General features: G+C 29.8%; 1 protein-coding gene and 1 long non-coding RNA gene across 2 annotated transcripts in view; one reads left to right on the forward strand and one right to left on the reverse strand.

Moving 5' to 3' along the window:
- LOC142319494 (uncharacterized) overlaps nt 1-12,727 on the forward strand; it is a 493,718-nt gene that overhangs the window by 46,375 nt on the left and 434,616 nt on the right. The gene's annotated exons all lie outside the window — the stretch shown is intronic.
- LOC142319493 (T-box transcription factor TBX20-like) overlaps nt 1-12,727 on the reverse strand; it is a 264,934-nt gene that overhangs the window by 31,053 nt on the left and 221,154 nt on the right. The gene's annotated exons all lie outside the window — the stretch shown is intronic.

The raw sequence follows: 12,727 nt of genomic DNA on the forward strand, positions 1-12,727 counted from the left end.
TAGAAGCTAAGGTTTTAGGTTAGAACTTAGCTAAGATATAATAAAAAATACATTAGGTCGAATTAAAACTTCATTTTTGGGTAAAAAATCCTAACGCTTACATTTTTTTTTATATAAAAAGTCCGAATTTATTTCTGTAAAAGTTTAAATATTAACAGATATTTATTACAGAATGTCTTCAATTTATATTCAGTTTTTAAAATGTACATTTTCACAGCCGGTTAACACGACTTCTATAGGTTAAAGATTGATGGAATAAATAAAAATTATATTTTACGCAACTTAACTCCATCTTGGAAATTGTATAATCAGCAGAATATCTTAAAGTTTTAATAGTTATTTATAGTGTTGTCAACAATAAAACGTGTTCACTCTTCCAATGAATGATAGATAGATAGATGAGGGTATAACTGATGATACTATAGTAGCCTAACACAGAAAATAACTGAAAACATGCAGGCCTGGTCCGCGTCGAGTTGAATGTAATAATACGTGTAAATACACCTAAACATCTTTTAAGACACTTCTTATTTTTCCCGAGGCGAAACCGCTATTATAATATACCTATCTCATAGTATGTAATTTGAAATCATTAAGGCGGTTGGGAGGAATTAAAGCTAATTCAATTGCCGAGCGGCAAGATGAAAGGCGCTGATTTACACCTGGGGTAGACAGCGCTAATGTGCGGCCCTAAATTATGCTTTGTTTTCCCCGTAGAGTCGCTCATTACTAACCATTAATATTGTCATAGCCTGTAAGATGAGCCGCTGGAGACAATTAAAAATTTTAACCTATAATTGATACTTTTTTAAATTTCTTAAAAAATATTATTACTAAAATTATGTTGATCATTATATGACTGACTTGTATTCCTTTATCTTTCTCTTTCAATCACTTTATTTATTTATTTCTCTTCCTCTTTAACGGTGGTTAAATTTGAAAATTAAATGCGATAATTTTAAAAAACTTGCTTTCAATTTTCCTAATTCATTATTTAACAACTTCAGAATATTATTATTGAATCCCATAACATTAAAGTATTGTTAATATTTTTAACTAAAACAATATTTAAATTAAACCACTCTTTAGCTTCTGGTTTTTTATTTCTAAATCCCACGAAAGATTTCAATCTTATATAATTAATGAGATAAATGTTGACCGATGAAAAAATGCCAAACCCGAACTATGAATCTAATCTTCAACATAATAAAAATATTATTTATAATCAACCTTAAGAATTTATTATTAATTCCCATTAAAGTTAAAATTATTATTAATTTGTTATTAATAACCAATTTTGTTACTAAAATTTGAATTAACTTTCTGTTTTCCGTATCATTAATTTACTTTGGTTGTTAGGATTCATTTAATGGGACTATCTTAGGAATAATTGACTAGAGGGAATATAATATTAAAATGTTGAAATAAAATAAGCCTCTAATACTGCTTTTAAAAGAAAATATTTTGCAGATACTCCTGTAATCTTGCGTTTGAATAACATTTTCTATTCGCTCTGCCCGAATCTAATAAAATCACTTCATTATGTATCAAAACGTTGATATTTTGCAAGACACATTGCACCTGAAGCAAATTTATAGAAAATAGCTAAATAAATGAAATTTTTCTTTCAAATAATCTAATAGTTGGAACATGATTTTGAATGTGGATTTGGTGTTAATAGTTAAACAACGAGTTTATAAATAAATTACGTTATTTAATTGTTTATAATTAAATAATACACGATTTATATACGATTTATCTAGTATTTTATTAATTCTGAATAAATTTTGCTTAGATATCAATATTTTATTACTAAATAGTGTAGATCGCTGTTTTGAATAGGCCGTCCCTTGTTTCTCTAGGTCTAGCAAATAAAGATACATAATCTTTAATCTAAAGTAGTTTCCAGTTTTTTTAAGTAAGATAATCGACGATTGCCTACAAGTCTCATAATTATGAGACTTGTAGGCAATCGTCGATTATCTTATAGATAGTAAAGCGTACTATCGAAACTACGATTTTATTCTTTATACTTATATTAAGATTCAATAACCTGGATACACTTAATGTATGACCCGACAATCTTCTTTTTTACAAAATTCTGTAACAACTTCGATTCAAACCTTATCACTTTTTACACTATCAATCGTCAAACTTTCAATATTTGAAATAACCGAAAAATAATACCCGAAAAAACACATTTTAAAAGTCTCTATTTTTTTCGGATTCCTACTGTTAATTTTATTTTGTTCATCTCACTATATGCATTGTTTCTTATTAATTTTTTATTTATTTAATTTAATATAGATCGACACTGTAATTTGCTTTCATCATTCTTGTATTTCCTTCCTTTCTACTTAATATTTCAGTACTAATGTATTTCTTGGTATCCGCTGTTTTTAAACAACGGCTCCTTTTCTGTATTGAACTAAAAGGAGACAGTAGTAGTTTCTAAATTAATTATTTATTTTTCAGTAACGTCCTATTTCTATATCATTTATATATTTTAATTTTAGGCTTAATTTAATTCATTCTCTTTTAATCTACCTCATCATATTTGTCACAGGTTTTTTAAACCTCAACTTTCATTTCATCATTACTAATTGGTAGTCCGCTGTTAGATACATTTAGAAATAAACGGCATACCCGCATTATAGTTAAAGAATATTCCCACTCGTATCGAACAGACTTGTACAACCAATTATACATAACATAAAAAGTTGAACATCGATTAAAAAGCGAGTATTATTATCATATAATAAATTAATAATGAGATTAATTTGTTGACAGATAAAAACAATTCTGATAGTAACTTAATTCTTTTTTTCAATTGATCTTGTTTCATTGTATTTACAACGTATTTTTTGTAATTGTAAAAAATTAGCTGTTCTTACGTTGCTTAGATAAATTTAATTCATTTTCACTTTTTAACAATGTTTAACTTGTACAGGAAGTTTCTTCTTACAGGCCAATTAGCCTCTTACCGGTCATATCTAAATTGTTTAAATAGCTGTTATTTCGCAGGCTTAGGCCAGTTTTGGTGGGTGAGGGGATAATTCCAGACCACCAATTTGGGTTCAGGTACGGCCACTCCACCATCGAACAATCCCATAGAGTCGTCAAGGTCTGGATGAAGGTCAATCGATGTCTGGAGGAAAGAAAATTCTGCTCGGCGGCATTCTTAGACATCCAACAGGCCTTTGATAAAGTATGGTTGCCTGGCTTGTTCTATAAATTAAAATTAAAGTTTCCTCAACTCTACTTTCTTCCCTTACGGAATTATCTTGAGGGACGTTTTACTCAGGTAAGATGTAATGATGAGTTATTAAAATTCTTTGACATTAGGTCGGATGGTGATCCTCAGGGCTCTGTAGTAGGTCCTGTGTTATATTCCATATTCACAGCGGACCTTCCAGCCCTGGAAAGTTGCATCATCGCCACATTTTTCGATGGCACTGCTATCCTTACCGTTAACGAAGACCCTGGCCTAGTCTCGCGGGAGCTACAGATGGCATTAGACCTTGTCTGCGAATGGCAGAAAAGATGGAAAATTGACGTTAATCAGGAAAAATCAAAGCATGTCACATTCGCCAAGCGAAAGAGTGACTGTCCCAGTTTGTACATCGATGTTATCTTGATCCCACAGTCGGAGAGTGTGCGGTACCTTGGACTTTACCTCGATGGGCATTTGACGTGGAAGTGTCACGTGAGAATGAAAAGAAAACAACTAAATGCTAAGTATAGGGAACTGCATTGGCTGCTATGGAGAAACTCACGCCTCACGTTGTCCAATAGAGTACTGATTTACAAGGCGATCCTACGACCAATCTGGACTTATGGCGTGATTTTATGGGGAACAATAAGTAATTTTTTTTTTGTAAGCAATAGTAACATAGATATCATAAAATGCTTCCAAAACAAAGAAACGAGAGCAATTGAAAAAAAAAACTATGGATGAATTTTATCATCCATGTGAACCATGGATGATAAAATTCATGAATGTTTAGAGTTTACGACGATTCGTGAGGTTATGAGACAGCGCAGCGTTGAGTACCAGCAACGACTTGAAAATCACGTCAACCACTTAGCAATCAATCTGCAACAGCAGGGAGTGCGAAGGTTGAAGCGTGTCCAAGTGCTTGACTTAGGGCTCCTGCATGACAGTTTGATAAATGACAACGCTAAATCTAGTGATATTACTCCTGTTTGACTATTATTTTTCTTTGATTTGACTTTTTTTTCTTTTTTTTATCAATATTTTGTTTTTTATTGGCTATGAAGTGTTGGCAGAAATATTTTTTCTAATGACTTTAAGATTACTGAAAACTATTATTATGATTTACCTATTATCACAGTTCCTTAAGAACCCCTTATCATGTGCTTCTTGTCAAACGACTTACTTATGGATCCACTTAAGGAGCCGATTGTAAATATACTGATTTTGAAAAAAAAAATTAACTTGTTTTTTTCTTTTCCTTAACGTGATTGTATTATTAATTGTTTTACCCGTTGATTATTCATCCAGAAAAACTAATATTCTATGTTCTCTTTCTCGTAAATGTGTGTTTGTGTGATATAGAAGGGGAGAGAGAAAGAGAGCGTACATACGAGTATAAACAAAAAATCTTTATGTTTCAAGGATCGTAGATTACAATTTTATATGTTTTCACTTAATTACAAACATTCCATTTCTTTTTAAATATATAAGTAAAACTGCTGTAAATTTTAACGAATTTGTATGTGTTATTGGTAATATCAGTATTTTGGGAAAATTTATAACTATTTCAGTTATTATTTCTTGGAAAATGAATTTTAATATAAGTTAATTTAACATAAAACCTATGCTATTTTAAAAGCTAATTTTATTACAAAATTATTATTCGCATTTCTTAATATTATTAAAGGAAAGGAAAAAGACTACTAAATTTTGTTTAGTAATAATAGAAATTGGTTATAAAATCTTGTGTTAAATTGGTAATAAACGAAACTTATGTTGTTTCGTAGTAAATATATTTTTTATTGTCTCTTTCTATTTGCTTGTGAAAAATAAAATTTTCAAATAACTAACTATAAATTGATCTTAAATGTAAGTAAATAAACAAAAAAAAAAAAACACATAATTTGTTTCCATTTCTCTTTTATTTATACTCTTGTTATTAGTACAAGTATGTGGTCAATTATTCCCTCAATAACATCTTTCATTTATTTTTAAAGCTCTTATCGTTTATATTTTTTTCTGTTTTTAATAATGTATATACAGACATGTATTATTAATATATTTCAACAATAAACACAATTCTTTTTGAAAATATAAAATTTTATTGTTAATATTATGCTTCCTTAATAAAATTTTATTAGTCTAACTACCTATTTTTTATAGGTCTTGTAAAGATTATATAAACATGATTTGACATGTGTAATTAATTGAATACTAACGATAGTTAAATATAGGTAATTCATTATCACCCATCTTAGTAATAGATAATGGGTGTTGCCTAATCTTGTTGTACTTATATAGATACTTTGTTAAAATAAAAAGTTAAAAATTTTAACTGATCTCTTTATTAAATAAACGAGATGTTTTTTGTAAATTAAGTATTTTCTTTTTATATCTGTCACACATAAGGTATAAATTGTCATTAGAAAATGAATGGAATTACCGGTAACTTCTGTATATTAATGTTTCATCTTTACTTGAAAAATTCTCATAGTTGGCTCGACTATTTTATAGCAATCACATTGCAATTCTCAAGTTATACCGATTTCATTTTTTAAACATTTTATTTCCTTGTACGAAGTAAAGGAAGTATTGTGATCACGAAAAATTACGATTTTCAGATTTCAACTGAAATATCCATTTTCACTACCCGTGAATCAATTTCGACTAGTTCGGCATGACGTCTGATGTACATACGTATGTATTTCGCATAACTCAAAAACGATTAGCCGTAGGATGTTGAAAGGCCAAAATCCAAAAAAATGTGGATTTTGTTCTTTTTCTTAATTGCAGTAATAAACCCTAAGGTAATTTCTTACTTATTTTTAACATAATCTCTAATTAGTTAAATATTTTATACCATTAATCTCACACCCTTGATTTGGGGTTTTGAAAGCATTTGTTGGCGATTTTCATCTGATGAAGAACTGTAAATATGACCATACATACATTCTTTAATAAATATGAATATAATTTATCATACAGAATAAATCTTTAAAGCGGTTTGGAGTTTATGTTGAAAAATAAGCCTGTTTCATTTTTGTTTTTTTTTAATTGGAATGAATGGTTATATCTTTATTTCAATTATAAATCTTTCCTAGTCAGTTATTATTTTTAGGTACATTTCATAAGAAAGCTACCAATTCGACTTCCGGAAAATCTCTACATATGTTTGTATTTCACATCCCCCAGACCCAAAACCATCGTCAATTCAAAAGTTTATCTATGTATATATTTCACTATCTTGTGGATACAATAACTGCTGTAGTTTTGCGCCAATCACTTTCAAATTGATACATAAAATATAACGACCCAAAATATCGGTGGGTTTGTTAATGGGTAAAATCGGACTATGGTGGTGGAAACGGAGAGGCTTTTTCGAAAAAAACAAAATATCGCTATAACTTTCTTATTAGGTAACATATCGAATTCGTTTAAAGTTCCTACTATTCTTTGGATAAGGGCCTAAAACTTATCTAAGTAAAGTTTTTTTGATATCACCAACTATTGGCCTAGGTGGTGGGAAAAATGGAGTTTCGAAGGCAAAAAAAAAATCATACCTCCCTTAATAAGCACAGTATCGAATCGGTTTAAAAACATTACCTAAAACTAAACATTACCCTAAAATTGTCTGAAACAATTTTTGATATGATAAATCCTTGACCAAAATTTTGCTAGAATTGTAAGAAGATGGGGCTTGTCGTAAGCTAAACATATGAAACTTTTTTCACATGCAACCATTGTAGTATTGAGTAAATTTGAAGTTTTTCTTACTTTAAGGTCGAAATCTTCTTTATCTCCTACGTTTTTCCCCGTACTTAGCACCGGTGACATATATTACCGCCTTCCAGTGAGCCGAAAGGAATTTTTTTATTCTTTCGTTAGTTTTAAAATTTTCTTCCCTTTATATTTATCATCTTCTCTAAATGTTTTTATTTTTCCTTTATTCTTAACATCTTCTTCCTTTTCATATTCATCTTCTTGTCATTTTTATGAGTTATATTTTTTCATATTATCTTTCTTTTTCCTGTATGATTGTTTCTTTTTCATTTTTGATTATTCACCAAATAATCCAACAATAAAAACTGAATGTTTTACACCGTAAGGTCGAAATTAACATTTGTAACCAGTATACAGAAGTTCACTAAACGGAATAGTTTAATTATTATTATTAACTTTTATTTATACGACACACCAGAAATCTAAAACTTTTATTAATCAGCAACTCACGAAGATACAAATAATAATGATCTAGTCATATGTTAATAAAAACTAATATTTCAACAATTGTGTAACTGCAAACTTTATTAAAGAAATGGAGGATCGTATCTCACTTTCAAATGAAATAAGTTTAAATGAAGTGCAGCAAAAATGTGAATTTGTAATTTAATAGGTGAGCAGGGAAGTCGTTTGGTGTCCACATTAGATTTTTTTAAAAATATTAATCTATTTTATGATCTTCATCACATTTGTTTGTCCTCATATTTTATTCAGTTTTAATGTATTATTAAAGAAAGCTCCTTAATATGAGGATAAAAATTTCTCTTAATCTTGATAATCGTCATTTTTAAATTCATCTCTTCAGTAATCCAATTAAAATATATAGTTTTTCCTTTAATAATTTATATTTTAATTTTCTTAATATGTGTGTATAGAATATCTAGTCTTCCGTCATGGCTTTGCTAGCGCTACAAACGTATAGAACTTCAAAAACTAAAAATAGTTTTTTTAGTAATTGTGTGGGTTTTTTCTCTCAGAGTTATCGCTATTCACAACGTATATTTCTAAAATGTTGATCTTAATTATCAGCGGAGCGTATAGGTATTTTTGTTCTTGAAAACTTTGAGAACGTTGTAGCGTAGATTCATGTTGTCTATAATCATATATTCTAGCAGCCCTATCTGTGACTTCGCCGACTCAGGCATTATGAAAATATTAATAAGTTGAGAGTCGACATAAGTTGAAAGTCAGCTTACCCTGATGGAACTCCTTATTTCAGAATATAAAAATTCTACGAGTACTTTACTTGCGTGAGGATTAGTTCTCGCCTTACTCTCTCTCACCTCTGTGTCGAGAAAGACCGAGTCCCGGCGGGGGTGCCTCAAACAGAGGCACCCTGGGACATGTCTAATAAGTCCCGGCTGCCCGTATGGGACCTAGGAACGGCATAGCTGAGCCTGGCTACGTCGCTCCGGAGGTTAGAGGCAGGCAAGCAAGGAAGATCCAACCGGCGGGCCGATCTGCCATGCCAGCCGGACGTACTCCCGGGAGGTGGGAAGGCCCGTTAAGAGTTTCAAGGACACTCCCCTGGGCTGAGTTATACTTGATTGTAGGTCCGGGGTCCAGGAGAGTAGGAGAAAAAAGAAAAAAAAAGGTCATCGCCAGATTAGACAACGATATTAAATTTAATAAAACACGTAATTATTACCGGAAGAAGTACAAATTGACATACACAATGATCGATGTAAGCAATTACATTAAATGTAATTAAAGAAGTTCTAGATTATTTATTTATATATTTTTTTTAAATTTAAAACTTATGTAGTACTGGAATTTGTGAGTTTTGAACTATAGTAAACATTCTAGAGGTTATAAGAAATCTAGTTTAAAATTTAGTGGTTCAATAGGTTTCATGGTTACCGGGAACAAACGAAAAAACTTCTTCTTTATATAGCAGTGAAATGAGATTCATAAAATCGGTAGTTACACTGGTATTCATACCGGTTCAGGCCTGAGCTAAGTTATTCTAACCTAAACTGTCATAAAATGTAGCTAAAATTATTTCATATATATTTATTCTTAATTAATAAAATTATCATTCATATATATTTTGGGTTGCTTGAGCGAATACTCGAATTTAAAATTTAACTCAGCTCAAAATGTCAGGTAGATAAATTGAAGCAACAAAAATGTTGAAAAGTTTATGAAAATTCTACTTTTAACGATTGGTGTAATTATCATTATTCAAATGATAAAGATGGAACATTTAATAATTGTTAAACTAATCTATTCCTGACATAAAAAGTTAAATAAATATCAAAATAATTCATATATACAGAAGTTTATAACCGAGAGTTCAATATTCTTTGAGTCAGAAGATGAGAAACTTGAAAATATAGAAAAAAATCTGATTAGATTGTTTTTGTTGCTTTTTGATTGATTGGATCATCCTAATTTAAGAATAAGTAAATTAAAGCAACGAAATATGAAGGTTGTTTCTTTAATTTATTTGATAAAAATTATATTTTTAAACAAAATTAAAATAAAAACTGTTTTAGAAAAATCAATATTTTATTCGTATAAAATAATTAGACCTGATTAATTCCTAAAAAAAAAATAATAATAATAGAAAATCTTTGGGTTGTGAAAAAAGAATAGGTATTTTTATGGATTATCCTGAAATATGGTTGAAATATATTTGAGGAAGGAAGGAAAAATATGCCCCTGGGATTTTAATAAGGGGGTGGTTCAAAGTGCAATCCCATTAAACTACATTGTGTATACTTTTTTACCAATATGGTCATCTGATTATATTTGATACTTCGCAGATTACAGAAAAGACACTCTCTCACATTCTGTCTCTCTCACTCACTCTATCTCTCTCTTTCTATATATATATATATATATATATATATATATATATATATATATATATATATTCATGTATATAATTATATAATAATAATTATTATAATTTGACTTAATTCTATTCATAATATTTAAATGAACTTTCAGAGGCTTATACATTCGCTAATATTATCAGGTTTATTTTAATAATTAATACCATAAACGGTGATTAATTGTTATTCGTTATTTTTGTATGCACCCAAATATAGGATATAAAAAAATTAAGTCATTATAAAATTTAAAACAAATGAGCAGAATTAATTTATTAATTATTATTATAATTAATGTATCAGGCATATTAATTAAATTTGTTGTTTCTACAACCGATGTAGTACTAAAAATGTAATGAATATTAATGCTTAAAATGTTAAAACAGTAATAGACATACGTACGTTATTCATACTAATTTACAATTCAAAATGGTTTAGTTTAGTTATACAAATGTTGTTACATATAAGGTTCCTACAAAGAAGTTAATTAAGAGAAAAAGGAAAAACTAGTACGATCTTATTCTGCTATTCTGTAAAATACTTTGCTACTATTCTGTAGAAAATAAATATTATACTTTTTATTTTTATTTTAAAAGAATTCTTGGCTTTATAAAAAACATAGTAGTTCTAAAATTTAAGATGTAATAAATATACAATTATTATTATATTTTCATAAAGTGGGCATCGAGACTAATGTGGTCATTAGTCCTTGTCACAAGATAAACGTTCTCACCCTCATTAAAATAAGCCACTTATTCAAAAGACCAATCTTGTCAAGCGGATCGTCTGAAAAGCAGACTTGTCATAAAATAAGAAACACAAGATATAATAACCAGAAGAAACACAAGATGACCAAGGCGTATAGAGCCTTTCTAACTTAAAAATATGAGCCTTTCTCACTTAAAATATACAATCCATTCCTAAATAAAAGTAAGTCATCAAGACTATCGAAAGCTGGTGTAAAGGGCCTGCAATTATTAGAAACATCCTTAAAAAAATTCGTCATTAGCTTAAAAAAAAACAAAAAAAACACGAAACAGGATAAAATAGAACACAGATCATAATTATCCTAAAATGAGTTATTTACATACTAAAGCCATAGATGCTCTAACAGACCGCTTTTTCTTAAAAACTTGACAATTTTCTTCTCTCTTTCATCATTATAAGATAAATCGATCGCCCAATGTCTGGTTAATTTTAGCCTCATTCTGAGGTCTCTATACAACACGCACTCTTCTATGTTTCACTGTGAGGTAAGAGTCACAGCTTCCACATATTGGTCTCTGTTTTCTTTCTAACATGTAAGACGAAGTGAGTCTAGTGTGACCGAGTCAATTTTGAATAAATTTTAATCCAATACCTAGTGATGATGTCCGTCTGTATTAGCAGAAACTGGACAAAAATAATAAACTTTTTTGCTTTATCATTTGTATATGTTTTATCTAACTACCGATAGATGAAAGTAATGTCATTAAGTGTTAAGATTATTGTTTGTTTGTTGTCACTACAACTCTAAAACTACTGCAGCAGTTTTTATAAAATGGTTATCAGATGAATTTATTAATCACACAAGTAATACTTGGTATATTGTGCAGAATATTAAAAAAAATAATAACGGCGGTTTTTTAGATGCAATTTTGTTTTCATATGTTTGTATGAAGTAGCCATTTCATTCACTAAAATTATAATAAATATAAAATAAAAGTAAATGCAAATTATTAACCACATAACTGATATTTCGGTGTAAATATAACACAAATTAGAATTTTTATTTTAAGAAAGGTATAGTAAAAGGGTAAAACGTTTTACAAATCAGTATAAAATATTTTTATTATTTTTCTTCGTATAAGAAAAGTAGTGAATAATATAATTAATATGAAAGATCGTAAGGGTACTGAAAAAGATAAAGGTGAATTATACTGACATCACGTTAGGTTAATTTATACCAAGCTGATTAGCAAAGGGCTGGAGTGAGTAGCCTTCTCGTCGACTAGCTTTCCGGCTGTCCTCAACAGGAGGTCGGACGGCTCTTTTGACGTTGTGGCAGGGGGGGGGGACTCGATGGGATAACGTCAGTATTGGCAAAATTTAGGGAGAGCAGTCAACTGCCACGGCACCTTGGGGTAACCGATATTGAGCTTAAAGGCGGGTCCGGTTGCCCCGAGGGTGCTTAAAAAAGGATTGAAAAAATAAGCTTATTAGCAAGATCTTCCGGAACCTGTTAGCGATCCAACACTCTGTCCGTAAATGGGATTCCTCCCTTCACGAGGAAAAAAAAGCTGATTTCGAAGTCGAGAGTTCTAAAGTTTAAATCCTTGTAAAGGCAGTTACTTTTATACGGATTTGAATAGTAGATCGTAGATACCGGTGTTCTTTGGTGGTTGGGTTTCAATTAACCACACATCTTAGGAATAGTCGACCTGAGACAGTACAAGGCTACACTTCATTTACATTCATACATATCATCCTCATTCATCCTCTGAAGTAATACCTTACGGTAGGTTCTGGAGGCTAAACAGAAAAAGAGAGAAGGCAAAAGTTGAAGTTTTTTAAACTTTTCGAAACCTTAGACTTGAAATATTATCTCTAAGATTTAGCAGTAATGGGAAGGGGGAATAGATTTTACCTTTATAATATGAGTAAGATGATTTAAAATTTTTGTTAAATAAAGGAAAATGTAGCTTGTGTTTAGAATACCTTAGCGTAGGGTTGAAATTTGTTAATTTTTTTTAACTGGATTAAAGAATTTTGTAGAATATTTTATTATTTTTCTTTAAACGAAATAAGAAAATGTGTAACAATAAAAAAGACGATGGCAAAAGTAAATACAATATTTTTAACTTTATTATTATCATCGAAGTGTTAAAGTTTTATGTAAGTTCTGAAATAATTC

The sequence above is a fragment of the Lycorma delicatula genome, chromosome 2, assembly GCF_047948215.1.
Source record: "Lycorma delicatula isolate Av1 chromosome 2, ASM4794821v1, whole genome shotgun sequence".
NCBI classification, from domain to species: domain Eukaryota; kingdom Metazoa; phylum Arthropoda; class Insecta; order Hemiptera; family Fulgoridae; genus Lycorma; species Lycorma delicatula.